The sequence below is a fragment of the Chiroxiphia lanceolata genome, chromosome 8 (assembly GCF_009829145.1).
Source record: "Chiroxiphia lanceolata isolate bChiLan1 chromosome 8, bChiLan1.pri, whole genome shotgun sequence".
NCBI classification, from domain to species: domain Eukaryota; kingdom Metazoa; phylum Chordata; class Aves; order Passeriformes; family Pipridae; genus Chiroxiphia; species Chiroxiphia lanceolata.
In genome coordinates this window covers 7,813,724-7,831,506 of record NC_045644.1, presented here as the reverse complement: position 1 = coordinate 7,831,506, position 17,783 = coordinate 7,813,724, and the positions used below count along the sequence as shown (strand labels likewise).

At 34.6% G+C, this 17,783-nt stretch overlaps 1 protein-coding gene across 1 annotated transcript in view; it reads left to right on the top strand.

Moving 5' to 3' along the window:
• The window catches only part of ATRNL1 (attractin like 1), a gene marked incomplete at its 5' end in the record, with an annotated part of 477,341 nt that overhangs the window by 256,069 nt on the left and 203,489 nt on the right, over positions 1-17,783 (top strand).

Here is a 17,783-nt window from a genome sequence, read left to right as displayed (position 1 = left end):
AAGCTGTAGAGAGCAGTGAGATTGCTCCTCAGGCTTCTTCTTTCCAAATTAGACAACTCCAGGTTTCTTAGCAGCTCCTCATAGGACATTCTTTCCAGCCCTGTTTCCAGCTTTGTTGCCTTCCTCTGGATGCACTCGAGTACCTTCACATCCCTCTTAAATTGTTGGGCTGCATACAGCACTCAAGGTGAGGCTGCACCAATGCTGAAACACATTTTTTGACTGGTTGATTTTGATGTTTAATGCATCACAACTCCCTCAATAGCCTCAAAATAGTAGTGCAGAAACATTGGCAAGTTGAATGAACAGAGGATCATAGTGTAGCATTTCAGGCTTCCAGTAATGTATTTAATGTTGTGACTTATGCTGTGTTTTTATCAACAGTCATTGGAACACAGAGTAGGAACACCCTCTTGCAAAGAGCTTATACTGTCTTCTTTTTTATTATCCCTTTTTTCTTGTAATATTTTTTTAAATTCTGAGAAAAATTCTCTCTCTATGAATATCAGTAAAACCGTGATACAATTGAAGCCCTTCAATAAACACTCATGCATTGAATCACCTTGTTCTGTTGTCTAAATTCTTACAACTGTGTTCAAAAATGTGGATCAAATATTTGTTCTTATCTTTTTAACAAATCATTACACTTAGATGAGATCAAACTTTGGTTATGTATGCTGCTGCTGCATGTATATAGCATGATTTTATACTGATAGTAGTTGTATTCCATTTTGTACTCATAAATAAGATCTATAAATTTTAGACAGTGATTTTTCATGCCCTTGAAGCTTCTAATCTTGATTTTTGGAAAAAGCACTTGCTTAATGAACTGTAATCTTGATTTTGTTTTAGTTTTTTTAAAGGACAATCTTTTGTCTACCTAATTATTTCTTCTTAATATACAGGCACTATGAATGTTTGAATAATTTTTTTTTTTTTTTACTGTATATCTACAGTGAATTTGTATATGCTTTGAAAGTGCCAGGTAACTAGCACTTATAATTTTCCTTCACTGAAATTATAGTGTACTAACACCAAGAGTTAGCTTAAACTGGTGCTACAAGGAAAAATGTATATTATCAGTACTTATTTCCTTCAGGTATTTTTTTAATTCATATGAATATTGTTAAGCATTTTCAACCTCTAAGGGGCAAATGCTCATCTATTACTTGCAAAATGCAGATAAAAGTTACTTTAAGCTACAGTATTCTGTTCAACTTATTAATATTTCATTCAAATTCGTCTCAATACTTAACTCAGTAGTTCTGTGCAAAAATTTTATTGTGATGGAATGTAGTAATTCATTGATTTAATCTCTCATGTTAATAAGGTTATTTTATTGATGCATTTAAGGAGAAACACAGCCATACCCATTTACAGATCCAGGGGGTCTAGTCTGTTTTCTATGGTTGCTTACTTATATTTCTGAAATACTTTTTTAATGCTGTCTCTAGGCATCATCTGATAAAGAACACATTCTTGTATAAAAATTTCTTGAAGTTTTCCAAGATTTATTCTCTTAATGTCACCAAAAAGCATTTCTAAGATTATATGAAAGTTCATATAAGCTGGTTGATAAATGCAACATCACCATAAATCAGCTTAGTCGGAAGAGCAAAACAGAAAGACATACTTGGCAAGGGGATTAAAAGTCTCAGAAGTTCATCCTTTCCTTGAGTATAACTAGAGAAACATTGTTTTCTCACATAACTAGAGTGTGGTAGCATCATGAATTAATTGTAGATGTTTAAGAAATTCTCTATTTTCATTCTGGTGTTGCACATCAACTGCAGTACATGTCAAGTACAAGTTTTTGATAATCGTTTCCTTTAATGTAGCTCAGAAAACTTATTTTTATATGGAGCCATATTTATAAGGTTTTCAATTAAGTGATACAGATAAATTGTATGAATAACATAAAAGTAGAGGCAACCTATTGTTGAAAAGATTTCTGAAGTATCTACTTTTAAAGCCCACGACCTGGCAGATGAGCTTTTCATCTTTTTCATCGTTCATGAAGCGCAAGAATGTTTGACTCTTTAGATGTTATCCTCAATAAGGACACAAAGTACAGTAAGAAGTGAAATATAACAAGAACACAAACCACTATAAAAAAGCGTGCTGTTAATAGCTATGCATCCATTTATTGTTCCTCCCAGTCTGTTTTCCCCTGAAGGAGGAGGAACATTACTATCCAGTTCTTGTGATCTTTTGGTAATGAATTTTAAAAGGCTGTTGAGGTAAGCCAATAATTTTTTGAAGATTTGTAGAATCATATGTGCAGCTGAAAATTCAGAACCTTGTGCTGTTTTGCCCTCTGACTAATGCTTGGCTACATTACTGATTCCAAATTGAATGTAGCATGACCCCAATCCAATACAAAGCAAGAGCAAGTTGTTTGCATTGTGCAGTGGGAATGTCTCAATTTTCCCAGTAATTTAGAAATTTTCTTTCCAGTTTCTTTCCTCATTCATTGTTCGTTCAACAAATATTTGCAAAGCACTGCCCAGATCTTACTGAGCAATTCTAATTTAGGCTCTATCATATATATATGTAAGAAACTGTTACACATATACATATATGTATATGCATATATATATATATGAAAATACATATATAGATAGAGTCTTCCAAAATACTTTAACTGATGTTTATCAATACTGAATTTAACTCCCCTTTCTCCATAGCTATTGGTCTTTAAATTTATTTAATTGAAATAATTTTCCCCTAAGTCAAGTCCTTGAGTTTTGGTAATTTTTTTTTTTATTCATAAAAAAATTTCGGTTCTAATATTTTTTTTAACCTACATTGCTGTCTCTTAAGATATACTTTACCTAAGGCTTTTTGAACCTCTATATTTATACTTTAACTCCTGGATGAGCTTCTCTTCTTCTCTCCTGCCTTCTGAAAGGGCAAGAGACAGTAGATAGACTCTGTCTTACCTTATACCATCAAAGTTATTCACCTTTTGCATTGAGGGGGAAATGGAAAGTATCATTCTTTTATTTTATAGCTCCAAAAAGATCAATGAAACTTTGAGCAGGAGAACATGAACAGCCTCCTGCCTGCCATCCCTTGACACCTTCCCCCACTCATCCCTCCCATGGATCTGTGTCATTTTAAAAAAGGTTTTTAAGAAGGGCTGAAGTAAGATAGTGGAATATTGCTCATTGAGAGAGCTTGATCCTCGAAAGGAATAATACAGAATATGATGATTTCCAAAGCATAATTCTTATGGCACTATCTTTCTTGAGAAAAACAAACAAACAAACGAAAAACAAAACAGAAGAAACTTGGAACATTCATAACAGAGCAGGACAAAATTTACAGATAAGCATGGAAATTCATGCAGGAGTAGAAAAAGATATATGTTTGTCAAAGATATATCTTTGACAAAGATATATCTGTTTGTCAAAGTTAAAGGAGTTCCTAAGTATTGCAAAGTTTGAGAGTAGCAAAACATTTTGCAGTAGAGTCCTACACTATGTTAGAAGATCAGATATGTTCTCTAGGTTATAATCTCCCACCCTTCTTTTTCCTCCAGAGACTCACAAATCTTTCTAGTAGTACATTTCTCAGTAAAATTTGACTTATTAGTTCACTGGATGAAAAACCAAGAGCTGTCATTTTCTCCCAAGTGATTTGTTAAGCCTCTTGCATTTTATACCCTGAATTCACCCAATCTGACTCTGGTTTCCTCCTTTATACAAGAAAAGATATATCACCCAGATTTGCCAAATCAGAAAATTGAAGAGAATATTATTTGTTTTCCCTGCATGTTTCATACCTAAAGTATTCATTCAATATTCTGTTGAGAATGGGTACAAGACAATCTGTTCTTAGATCATTTTCCTGAAAAGCTTGATAGGTTGCTTGCCAGATTTGTAGTGGCTCAAAGGTTTTGTCTCATGAACTTCTGATTGAAAGATACCACACTGCAGATAAAATTTGCATCCAAATGATTTCTTTTTTGATAGTGTGTTGAGCTTTTCTTTTTGCTGGATTACACTGAGGCCACTAACAAACTCACGGATTATAAACCACACTGCCTCTAGTTCAGGTATTTTTGCAAAGCATTTGTCCTTCAAACAGTTGCTGCTCAGATACCCTTTGTGCTATTCGTTAGAACAGATGTTCTCAAAATACATACATGTGCCAGTGTTTTGGGTGTCCTTATATAGAATCTTAGAACCACAGAATTGTTTCAGTTGAAAGGATCTTTAAAGGCCATCTAGTACAATCCTCCTGCAATGAGCAACTTCAACTACACCAGGTTGCTCAGAGCCCCATCTCGCCTGATCATGAATGTTCCCAGGGATGGGGCATCCACTACCTATCTGAACAACCTATTGCTGTGATTCACCACCCACATTGTAAAAAATATTTTCCTTATATCTGGTCTGAAATATATATTTGCGTATATTGGATCAGTCAATTAGTTAAAACACAGTTTTACTTTTTTTTTCATCGAAAATAGCTTTTTTACATGTTATTATAGTTACACTCTACGAAAAGATTACATATCAGAAAGATTACTTAAATTTGTCTTTCCTCATATAATACAGTAGAAGTCTCTTCAATGATGGGGAGGTAATGCATGATTGCATATTTAGGTAAAAATGTTTGAAAACATGGTGTTGTGTGTAAAAAATGCTTGCCTAACTTCAAAGGTTAATATCATTCCTTTATTGGGATTTTCATATTTATATAAAGCATTTCATTGTACAGTCAGCTGTGCACCATTTGCCTGCCTGAAAGAATAGCATATGCAAACATAAAAACATGGAATTATAGCAAATGCTTGCTTTATACAGTGTGTGGGTGCCACACAACTTATTGCTTCATTTTATTAATTAGGCTTATGTTTGTTTTAAAAAAAAAATCTTTTCTAGCCTTAATTTTAATATCAAGGTAGTTTTATTCTCTTAAATATTCAAAGATTCTTAAAAATACACAAATGAAACTGAAGTAGACTACTTCTTAATAGCAGTAACAGTTCATGTAATAGCTTTAAGCTCATTTCTATGGTAACCCTAATAGAACAAGAAAGTTCACTTATATTGATAGTACTAATGAATGTAGACAATATGTGAATTTCAGCTAGAGCTTTTTTGCTTTCTATTTGAATGGCAATATTTTAAAGTATTCCTTTTAGAAAAGACAATAATGGCTTTTGGTATATACAATATTGTTTAGGGAATGCAACATATTTACTTTAGCAATATTAATGCACACAGAATATAGTGTATTCTTGAACAACAACAAAAGGAGTAAAAGGAATACTTTGTTTCATCTGTATGTTTTAGTGTGAGGAAGGAACCAACAATAGCAGATGCAAGGAAACCAAGAAATATTAATATGCGTAATTAAAGTACCCCAATGTGTAATTTTATTCATGTGTGTAGGATTATACATTTTATGTTTAAAAGTTGTTAACCTCACAGAGAGTTTTTCTTTTTTGGTATCTTCTTCTTGTCTGTTGCTTAGCAAATATCTTAAACATCTGTATGTACTTACTCATAGGCTGTGTGAGTAATCCTACTGAAGTCAAAGGAGCTATTCATAGGACCAGAATCTCAACTTGTTATATTGCTCAAGCTCTTCTGAAATCAATAGAGCTATGACTGCATATTTCAACTGTAGATCTAGTTTTACTGAGGGTAACCAGGGCATTTATTTTAGGCTGACGTTTTCTGCATTTTCTCCAACCTAAAATTTAGGTTCCTCTCTGAATGAACCTTTCAAGCAACATGCCTAGGTAGTTGACACTAGATATTGTCTCAGGACTCCCTCTGCAGTCAATATAAAACACGCTTCCAAATGACAGCTTATCCCACCCAGTCTTCACAGTGTTCACTTTGATACTTGTGTTAACGATATAAATAACCCAATGAGTCAAATCACCTATACTGAGAGTTAATCCTTGCTTTAATTTTGTAAAATAAAAGTTGTATTTATAATACTGTCACCTTATAAAAAACCGATCTGATTAATTCTTATTTTAGTACTGCTCACATCATCCTTGTTCATTGTAAAGAGAAGTATTAAATGCTGACAGTGACAGACTCAATATTATATTGGAAAAATTTATTTTGGGAGCTGAGTTAAAGCTGATCTAAAGCAAATATCTTAAAACATCATATGGTATATAGAGGTTTACATGAACAATTATCATAAGAGTAGGGGCATGAGACTGAGGAGCCCATCACCATTATTTATGCCTGTGTATCTCCTGTGAGAGGCATTTATCCTAGGAAGTAATCCTAGCTGTCTTGTTTCAACTCTGTTTATGAATTGGCAGCTTGAGCAGGAATTCGACATGAATTCACCTGACTGAGTAGTTAAACCAAGTTTAACCTGTTCTAAAACCCTGCATCTTTTGAGGGATTGCATGGCCTATGGGGGCAGAGATCTGTTGGAACAGTGTTAAGGTAGTATGTAGACTGAAGGAAATTAACTCTTCTAAGAAAATCACGGGGAGATGGAGAAAAAGTAGAAGCCAAATTGTACAATAAGTGAAACGATTCCTTTGAAAACCCTACAGGTAGACAATGGAGATCTTGAAGCATGGGATGAATTTGTAATCTGGTTTCCTTTGCAGGCCTTCCCTTCCACAAGTTTAATAGTCACCTTAAAATCATCCTGTCCAAGGGAGAATTGAAGAAGATTATATTATACTTTATTTAATCTTGTCTCTTGAAGGTGATCTTCTTTAGAACTCATATAGATATATAATTTTCTTAGATATTGTTCTACAGTATTCTTTACCAGGATAATCAGCAGGATATTTTTTTTTAAATGCTGAAAATTAATGTGTTGGAAGTAGAGAGTTGACTTTTGACTTTAGCTTTTCTGGTGATCAGTTTTGGAAGAGAAACAAATAAAGCCAAATCAGACATTCAAGGATGTACACCTGAACTATGAAAATTTGTTCCTACCTCTAGCACTTCTAATCCTTTTTTTTCTTAAATTAAGTACATGTGAACATGTTTTTTGAGACAAGTACATGTAAAGCACACTGGAAATCAGTGTGTGTGCATATAAAACACCCAGCTTTGGCCAACACAAGGTATGTGTTAGCTAAGGTATGAAAGTTTGCTAACAGATCTCTTTCTTCATTCCGTGAAAATTTGGAAGGTAAAGAAGAAAACAGATGACAATAGATTTTAAAACAAAAATTATGAGCTACTCCTCTTTATTAAAAAAATAAATTAGAGAAAGGAAACTAAGTAGGTGCTTTAATTATATCTACTTATGACCAGAAGAAAAAAATTGTTCACTTTTCTTAACATAATAACCAAAATTCCTTCTTACATTTGCATAGTGTAGTTAGCCTGAAGAATCCCCAAAGACAATAATCAAAACAAATTAGTTTCATTATATGTGATTCCTGGGATATGTGTAGAAGGAAGCTTGGGTGTAGTTATTACTGCTGATAACAGTATTTTAAAATTAATAGTGGTATTCTGTTCAGTAGAATTTATTATCAAAGTTAAACTTTCTAAATATTAATATAAAATACTTCTGTAGATAATACTAATGTTATAATGGACTGTATTATTTCCTGCTATCTGCTTAACTCTGGCAAGTGTACTGGGTTAAGTTTTAAAGCTAAAAGGAAGGTAAAAACAAGGTTATTTAAGAGAAAGAGGGAACTGACCCAAATGAAAAAGACTGCCTGAGGCAACTGGCTGCTTGGCAGAGCCTCATGATGCTTTGAGCTACATGGTTGGAGAGTTTTCCATGAGATTAGTTGTAAAAATAAAAACATTAGGAGCATTTTTAGCTAACTACCTGTCAGCAAAAAGCTGCAGACAATGAGGAAGGCAATCCTTAGTGGGGCCCTGGGAAGGAGCCAGATAAGTTCTTTTGAATTTCTGAGATAAAAAAGTCATTTGGATTTGTTTTAACGGTGTTAAAGAAATGAGAATGGTGGATGTCTTCTTTGTAAATAAAGAGGATTGCACCAAAATAGATGATTCATTTTTGTCTCTTAACAAAAACAAAAGACCAGGTGTTGAATATTGGCCCAAAGTGTAATACTCTTTACATTTCTATTTCCTCTGTGTTTGCAGTGTAATGTCAGTTTTTGTCTGCTATTAAAACACAAACAAACCACCCTTTCCTCAAAGCTCTGGAAGAAAGGAGTGGATTTAGATGCAAACAACAAAAATGTTACAAGAACTCTGCTATGAAGAGAGTGTGAAAATGTTTGGTGGTTTACAGTAAGAGCTCTTTGAGAGAAAAATGCGCGTACTCCTCTGGAGATCATCTGTAACTTTTCTCAGAGTTTGGAGTAATTTTAGTTGCACTAGGTAGACAACTTCAGCCCAGATGTGTCACCTGAAACAGGAGAAGCATAAAGGAAACCCAGTATGAATTGTCCTTCCTCCAAAGAGCAGGGAAGTAACTCAAAGTCCAAGCCTAAAAGGCATACATAGCTCCTCTCTATTATTCTGCTCCTCCTTTCTACTTAACATTCTGTTTATTTACATTTGAATGCTAATACTGTATTCTAAAAATTATATTAAATCATGCAAACAATCATTTTGATTGCTTATAATGTATGGAACATTTGCTACTGCTTCAACAAACATCCAGCTTTTCTTGCAATTATATGAATTTATTTTTTTCCCAGAGCAGATTTTTAGATACATTTCTGTAAGTGTGCAACTGATTCGCAGTAAGGAGGGATTAATATCATGCCTGAATCTATTTCAAAGTGTTTGCATTTCACTTTACCCAGTCTGGATAGTATGTACCTTCCAAAATAAGCACATTGACCCTTTTATCTCTTAAAATTAGTGTTGATAATGTACAGAATTATTCTTTCTTAAAAAAAAAAAAAAATTGAAGATACTGACATTTCTTACATGTGGATGGCTGCCTGCTAAAGTCAGAGCTTTAATAATCAATGCAAAGCAAATGCAATGATCAATGCAACTGGAAATTACATAACTTCACCAGCTTGTTTTTTCAATTCATGCACTCTTAGTTGGTTTATTCTCTCAGCAGAATGTGTTCAGTGCCATGAATATCGGTAATATTGCTATCAATGAGCTCTGGGGGGAAATTCTTCACTTTCTGTAGATATTAGTACGTCCAGACATTCCTTGGGGTCCTCCCTCTGAGCAAACATTCACTGTGTAGTTCCTCTGGGCACCTTCCAGGCTTCTTCTAGTTCTTTGGGTAGAAGGAAATAATAGTAGGTTGATGGTGACAAAATTTGCATAGGTATGCTTATTTCTTGGGGAACCTGCCAACACAAAATAGCAGTGGAACCTTAGGTTGGAAAATAAAGCCAACAAAAATAAAAACAACCAAAAATAACTTTAAAAGAAAACATGGTTGTATGACAGTCTACAAAAAGGTAGAGCAGTTATTCTTTCTCGAGGATATAATGATGCAATGTTTATCCTTCCTGGAGCTATATTTTTCTATTGCCCCAGCAGTTCACAAACAATAGTTGAGAGTTAGTGTGACCTGATATAAACTAAGCTCATTACATTAATTTTCAACAGATAATTAATAATTAACATATAACCTTTGGCTTTCCTTTAATCTTCAAGTATTGACAGAAGTTGCATAAAAACATACTATGTGTGGAAAAATGCTTTGAAATGCAAAATTTAATTAAAATTAATGTAATGTTATTTCAGTACAGTTCTATAGTAGCAAAAGTACCATAGGGAATATGAATATTTGAACAGACCATTATTTTTATCCATGCTGCTCAAAACTTAAACAAATAATTTCTAGAAAACAATATCATTTGATCATTGGGATTTATTGCATTGAGTGTACCATGGTAGTTAAATTGTGACATCAGTAAATTAGCCTAGACTGCTTTGAAGGTCAGTTGACCCATATGTAATTAACAAAACTAAAACCACCATGAATCCTGTGAATTGAGGTTTTTAGGCTTTTGGCTTCACATGTATTTTGAAAATCACAGTTAATTAGATTTGTTATATCTAAATAGCTGTGTTTTCTTAGTTTTTTATGTTTGTGCAGCCATGGCAAGAAGTACTAAGGCAGGCAGAGAATAGAATATCCCAGTTAGGAGAAGTTTGGGTTTGGAAGACAATAGTTTGATTACTGGTGTTCTGCAAATTGCTTCACTCCCTGGGCCATCAGTTCCCCACGTGTAGAACAGAATCAGTTGTACAGGTCGTCTTTATATGCTTTTCATTAGAAATGCTGTTGCTGTTATTTGGGGGAGCCTGTTCTGATGACTGCTCTGTTTTATTCCCCAATAGTCCTCCTTGTCTCTAGCCAATTTATTTAGGCAGGAAAGATGAGTGAAATGGACACTGAATTGCTCTCTTAATTTTTTCTATGTGTAGAGATATAAACATATTGTGAAATACGGTTTATTATTTTAATGTGTGGTATTTTGTATATGTTTCAATATTTGCTAAAACACATTAGGAAGGTATGAATTATCTCATATGCATTTCATTTTTGGGTTAATTAAAACCAATCACCCATTTCTTTGGGTTTTATGCTTTCTGAATATGTTAATGATGTACAATACTGATTCTACGCTACTTTTTCCTACCATAATAATTTATGCCTTCACAAAGTTATTTACAGAATAATAGGAGCATGCATATTAGAAAAATACCATACTCATGTGTATGTGACCCACATGCAAGTATCAGACACACCACATTTTGACTTCATACCTTAATATTGTTCATTAGTAACATTCCTGAACTTGTCTACTTCCCCCTTCCCATGGAAAGCGGGTCCACATTGTTAGTGTTGTTAATGACTAAATCAACCATGCATGAAATGTCCAAGTTTCACCTCTGATTAGAGCATCAAGTGTGCTGTAAGCTCACAGGAAACAATGAACATAAATCATTTTAGTAGAAAGGGAGGAAAAGAGGAGCCAGCAAATTACAGTCAGAAAGTTCCCGAAAACATCAGTCAACAAAAACTAAGCTGTTTGTAAGCACCTATTAAAAAAAAAAAAGATTAAAAGCCCAGATGTTTCTTTCATGAACCTAATCACATGAAAAGAACACGCTTTTCTTCCAAGGTAGGATAAAAATCCTCTTGAATGGAGGGAAAAATATCTGATGCTTCTTCAGTTGGACATTATAAAGGCTGTAAAAAGTCTATCACATGATACTTTATTAGGTAAGGCAAGGAAGCATTGTCATGATTACACAGCTGTGGAGTAGGTGCAGAACTGGTCAAAGCCCCATTTCATTATCAGTGAAATGAGATATTAACTATGCGTGCACTGTAGTTACCTGCATTAGCCACAGGTGAACTCTTAAGTTTTGACCAAGCTTAGAACACAACACTGTTTCTATTAATGAGCTAAGTTATGCAGTTGGAGATTACATCTATTAAATCTGCATATTAGGAGCTGGGTAACAAGTGTGTTGCAAGCAGGTTTAGATGTCAAAACAACTCAGAAATTGGAGGCAATATCTGCACTGGTGAATGCAAGTTTTTACATGGTAGAAATCATCATCTTTGCAGAAACAGCATGAGGAAAAAGCTGACTGGGCTGCAATTCTTCAGAACTTATTGGTGGCTTAGAAAGGTTTGCAAGCTGCATGTAAGTCAATAGCAATCTAGTTACAAAAAAGAATATATTATTGACTTGCATAGGTGGAAGCAGTAACTCTAGGGCATCTAATTCTTGTGTTCTACTGAGAATGGCCTGAACTGGAGTACTGTGGCCAGTTTAGACATGAGAGTTCAAAAAGGGAAATTTGGAAATGTTCAGAGGAAAGAAATTGGCAAGTATGTCTGTTTATAGTTGCATACTGTAAAAGATCATGGAGAGATGTGATAACAACCTTGAAGATAGGGAATGGGTAATGCATTTATCTGTGTCTGTCACAGAAAGGACAAGAAGTGAAGTGCCCGTGTTGCGGCAAAGGACATTCAGGTGACACAATGAAAAATAATAAATTACGATGATTAGTAGTGATGTAGTTCTGTAAATTATCTTAGAAATTCCAGGTATGTTGTCACTGAAAGCCTTTGAGAGTGGGATGGGCCAATATAGGACAGAAAAGACATGGATATATCTCTACAGGGTGGTGAATAGTCTTTGTAGGTCTCTTTTAACTGTATGATCTTATGTTTAAAAAAAACAATGGTCAGAGAGAGTATTTTGTACAAACCAGTAGCGTTTTTATATGTCATAGGACCACAAAAGGTTTTGGGTTGGAATGGATGTTTAAGGGTCATCTAGATCAACTCCTGCTGGGACTCCAACGTGGGCAGGGACAACTTCCACTAGACCAGGTTGCTTAAAGCCCTGTCCAACCTGGCCTTGAGTGTTTTCAGGGATGGGACATCCACAACTTCTCTTAGACTGACTGCTGCTAGATGATATGACATTACAGCAGCATATGTCTGTAACAGTGCTGTTATAGTACCTGCACTTCCTCATTAAAGACTATTTTAAAATCTACATTAATTTGATATTTATTCTTTCATTGCAAAACTATGTCCCAAAAGATGAGAAAGGCAAGCAATTATTCAGAAGTTCAGGGGGTTTTTTGCATTAAAAAGGCTTTTAAGTAGCAGCTTTCTTCTTTCTCATATGCATAAATGCAGCCTTTGATGTTACTGATGTCATGTACCGTGGTTAAAACTTACTAATTCTCAGATACTTGAAAATTAGGGTCAAAACTAGCCCCTTACCTTTTATGCCATTTCCTTGATGCCCAATCCCATGGGCAGATTGAGCCGCTCTGTGATATTTTTGCTTTAACTACTATTTGTATTTTTCGATTTCGTGATTTGAGCTGGATTATTTGTTCTGTACCTGACATTGTGTAATTCTGGTGATTTCTGTGTAAGAGTGAGTGGCAAGCAAGGCAAGACAGCTCATTTGAGTTTAAAATTGAAAACCACATGCAAATCAGAAATTGAGCAAGTTTTGTGTGATTTTGCTTGGGTTTTTTGGTTTTTTTCCCTGTAATACATATTATTCTGATTCTCCTTTAACTGAACCAGCCTCACCAATATTTTAAAACACACATTTTTGCAACAACGCTGTTTAGCACATATATAGAATTCTTATAAGAGGTAGAAAGCTTTATCTTTGTGAGTCATTCTTCTTACTTTCCTCTATTTTATGACAGATGGCTTACCTATCCTACACATGGACAATACATTATTTTTTTGCTACTTTCAGAATGACTGTTGTTTTCTGACCTGAAGCTAACATAATTTAAGTATGCTTTTTTCCTTTATATAATTACTAATTTACGTATAACTTTGGCTTTTATCTTGAATCATTGTTGGAAATTGCATAGAATCGTGCAATTTGAGCAAAATTTCTCTCAAATGCAAATTCTAATTAAAATTAATATTGTGTTAATTTAGAATATTTGTGTTCTTGAAATATAGTGTCTAGGATATCACCAGTATTTGAATATGCCTTTAGTTTTTCCATGTTGTTTATTGATTTGGGGTAAAAAATTGAGTACAGTGTGAAACAAAAGCTAAATTATAGCTTTATTTAATTGCTTTAAATTGCTTTATCAATTGAAATGCATGGAAATAAAAAATAAAACACCTAAAATTTGCTTTCTTTTTTTTTTTTTTTTATATCTACTTACAAAAGTGTTAGTAATTGGAAATAATACTATCGTATAAAAGCTATTACAAAACATTTTTTTGGCAAAAATATTTCTCTACAGGCTGAAAATCTCACTTTTAGTGGAAGGTAAGCATCTTCATTTAGATTAAATTTTTTTTTGATGGGAGAAGCAAGTAAATGTATATTTCTAACATAAAGAAATAAGGTGATTTAGCTGGATTGCAAGCAAAATAGGACATGAAGAAGTATAGTCTATCATCTCAGCAGTTAATAGATTTTTCTAGTAGTTGATACAGTCAAAATTTCTCTTTCAACCTGTATAAAATTCTCATTCGTAGCTAAGAGGAGAGTTTATATCCCTCTGTTTTGCTCGCATCCCGTTCATGTCAGACATCATAGTTTTGAAAAGTTTCTGCTATCTTTGGAAGATCATTCTCTAATCCATGTATTTTGCAGGATGCTATTTCTGTTACCAGTTTGAGCATTGTATTCACTTTTTCATTGCATCCCAATTCTTAAGCTCTGTAAGTACCCATTTACTGCCCGGTCCTACAGCATTCCAGTACAGATATTCATAGTTTATGGGACTTCTCACTCCAAGACAAGGGAAGTATTTTCTGTTTGTTAGTTTGGGGTTTTTTTCATTTGTTTCTTCTCCTCTTTGATTCTTAACAACATGAGCTGCAGGATATATCTGTCTAAAAATACTGGCTTTGTTTTTTTCCCCATAATGGAGGGAGGCCTCAGGCAACCAGCTGTCATGCAGCACTTTCGTGCTATTTGACTCAGTGTCCTCCAGGTGGGAAAATAGTGTGTTTACAAGTGTTCCTCTGATCAAATTCAGCTTCTTCTAGACTTAGTCCCTCAATGGGACTTGGCCCTCTGTTATCAGTTTTGGATGTAATGAATTCCAAAAGCAGTATTTACTGGACTACTGTGCACTAGTTGAAGAAGCTACTTCTTCACTGAAGTCTGTCAAAGATATGTTAGTGGTATTTGTAGGAAATCAATTGCTTTTTTATATTTCATATGAAAAACATTGATTTGGTTCACAAATTTGTATCTGTATGAAAAATCTTGCCTAATTTACTCAGGGCAGTGTTTTCCCCAGAGCTGGTGTTAAGAGCAAGCTTTACCTACTCATTGGTGCTCACATGACTATCAGGAAAAAAATCAGATACAATAAAGATTTTCAAAATACAGGTAAACAGTCTTCTGAATAAAGTGTTAGTTACTGCCAGTTAGTTCTGCCTTGTGGGATGAAGTAGCCTGTAATATCACAGAGAGCATATACCTTTCTCTAGTTTACTGTAACACCATGGCACTAGTGGGTAACAAGCAAATGAGGGATATACAAGCATAACTCCACCTACATTTGATGCTTTTTCTACATGTCCTAAGAGGCAGACTAAAATTTTAAACAGATAAAATTGCTAGAAGGGAAATCCTATGGAAGCTATTATTGGATTTCCTATTGATTTAGTAGGGTTAAAGCTTTGCCCTTTAAAATTATTTGATTTGCTCTGATCTAGATAGTTTTATGCTCCATAAGTAACTTGCATATAAGCCTTCTAGCAGCTGAAAAAAGTTGAGAAACACAGGTGACGCAGTGCAGTTAAATTCATGGTGACTTCATATTGAAGGTGTTCTGTACCCACCTCTGCTGTTACCTCCACATCAGGTGGATTCAATTGCTTTGAAGAATCCAACACAATTTGTAGTTCACACCATTCAGAAATATTAATTTTATTTTAAGTAGGGAAAAAAACATATTCTAAAAATAATTTTTTTTCCTTTTGGAGGGCAAAAAGCTATTTTTTTAATAATCATTTTTTTATGATTGTCTTTGATTTTCACACCTCAAAGTGCCATAAAATCAGCTTTTGATCTTCATACATTCTTAAAACAATCTAGTAATTAAGTGAACAAAGGGAAAAGGTAAGAAAGTAAAATTGTTTATGAAAGATAGTGAATCAAATGATAAGTAGGTCTTTTTTGTCTGATTAAATTAGAGTAATTTTTTGGATTAAAAAAATTACACTGTGACACCTCCCCACCATACTCAGATAAAAGTTTGTCAAGTGGTGCTTATGTGCTTTTGATTATAATGAACAAAGTTCTGAAGTTCTGGAGGGTTTCATTCTCATTTTAGCTGTTGAGCATATTTATTATGTCTCATTAAGTACTTGTACAGTTTCTTCTTCAAGATAAATGTTTGCTGAATCCTGAGTGAAGGTGCCTTTGATGTTGAATGGCTGCTGTGTGTGATAACAAGGGAGTAACTTGTGCAAATTCAAGTACAATCATGTCTTGCGGCAGGTCATTGTTTTGCATGTGTGAGGCCAGCATACTTAGTACAAGTCTCTAAAGAGATAATGTAGCTACAGACATTGGGACCCACTGGAAAAATAAGAAAAAATACATTTTCCAGATGTCTTATGGAATTTATAATCATAATTCTATTCAAAATGGAAACTCATCCTTGACAGAGTGGTGCTCTGTGTTTTCCTCTTTTAATGGAAAGAATATAATACTAAAAAAAACCCCAGTTTTTAAAAAATGCCAAGTCTTTCCATGATATTGGTATGAAATGTCATTGTCCCAGAAGGAAAAAGCTGTGTTGCTGGCTTAAAGTTTATTTTTAAATCTACACCACTTTGTGTGAATAAAAGGATGTGCTGTACTGCTCAGCTGCTGGAAAGCATGGACAATCTTTGGCACATACAATCTCTCCTGAAACATAAGAGGCAGCATAGAAGGTAAAAAAGGCTGAGAGGTCGCTCAGAGTTTTGCATGGACAACCAGTCAGATATTAAAGGGAAAAGGGAAAAGGTTAGAGGTATCTGGGGACATTTATTATAGTGTTGGTGATGTTTACACCTGTATGTTATTGTGACACTCTCTGTTCACTGTCCCCCTCAGGGGCAGAGGAGCTGGGGGTGACCCCAGCATGAGCAGTGCCCTCACCCATGTGATACCTTCTCTCAGGGGCAGAGAAGGATGGTGGAAATTAGGTACACCAACAGCCCCAGCAAGGAGCCAAATCCAAGCACCATTCAAGGAGTCCAAACAGGTGAAAAATGGTGCAGGGCCAGATACAGGGCTGGAGACAAAGCTAAGATAAGGTCTCCAAATCCATCCAGTTACAACTGTCATGGCAATTAAGACCTCTTAGTGCCCTCAGAGTCCTGACATTTACCCTAACCTTGTTACTATGATTTAGACAAGGAGAATAGTATACATTTTCAACTAGATAGTTTTGTGGTTTTGTTTTGGTTTTCTTTTTTTTCTAAAATCATGTTAGCTTTCTCTAGAAATATTGCTTTATTTGTATCATGATGCTGTAAGAATACTACTTTTCTGTTTAGCTGTAATTCAGTTATGCCTGAATATCTGCTATATATCCTGAACATATTATTCAGAGAGCTTTCAGAAGAAAAGATTAGCTATGGCAAAGCTTTTTGACAAGGCATCCCTCTAAGTAAATGACAAACTTGTACAGCTATATCCATTTTCTTATAATGTCAGTCTCTGCCAGAAAATATGGGAAGAGGTTTTAATAAGCATATTTAATTCATCTTGTATCTTTCTTTCCTTGTCCTCCTGATTTTGATGATATAGCTGTTATCTTTGATTTTTCCCCTGTTCTCATTCCCTCTCCCATCACATACATCTGTTTCTCCTTACTGTTATTCATCGTTAGTTGTCTTTTCTGTTTTGCTGGTACTTGAATATGCTCTTATGAAACACATCTCAGCTGTGTTGTGTTTTTGTTAAAATTGGCACTTCTAAAAGGTTAGGTCTCTGCCTTTTGGCTGTTATACTTGAACTCAATTGTCAAAATGATTTCTCTAGATTGATGACTCTTTAGAGAAAGCAGTTCTTTTGCCTGAGTGCATTGCTGGTACATAATAATCATTAAAGATTAAACTACTTCTTGACTGTCAAAATCACCATACAAAAAGGTTTAAGAGGACAAAAGGGACAGTGCAACTTGGTGTAATGAAAAAGAGAGGATGCAGAAGTGTAACATTTTCATCCTGTGCTAGGAGAGCACTTGTCTCATTACTCAGGACCAGTGCAGGAAAGGAAATGGGAAACTAAGGACTCTTGACCTTCCTAAATTTGGACAGGAGCATTTAGGGCTCTCATTCTTGACAGGAATCAACCTAAGGTTGAGTATGACCACAAGGAAAGGTAT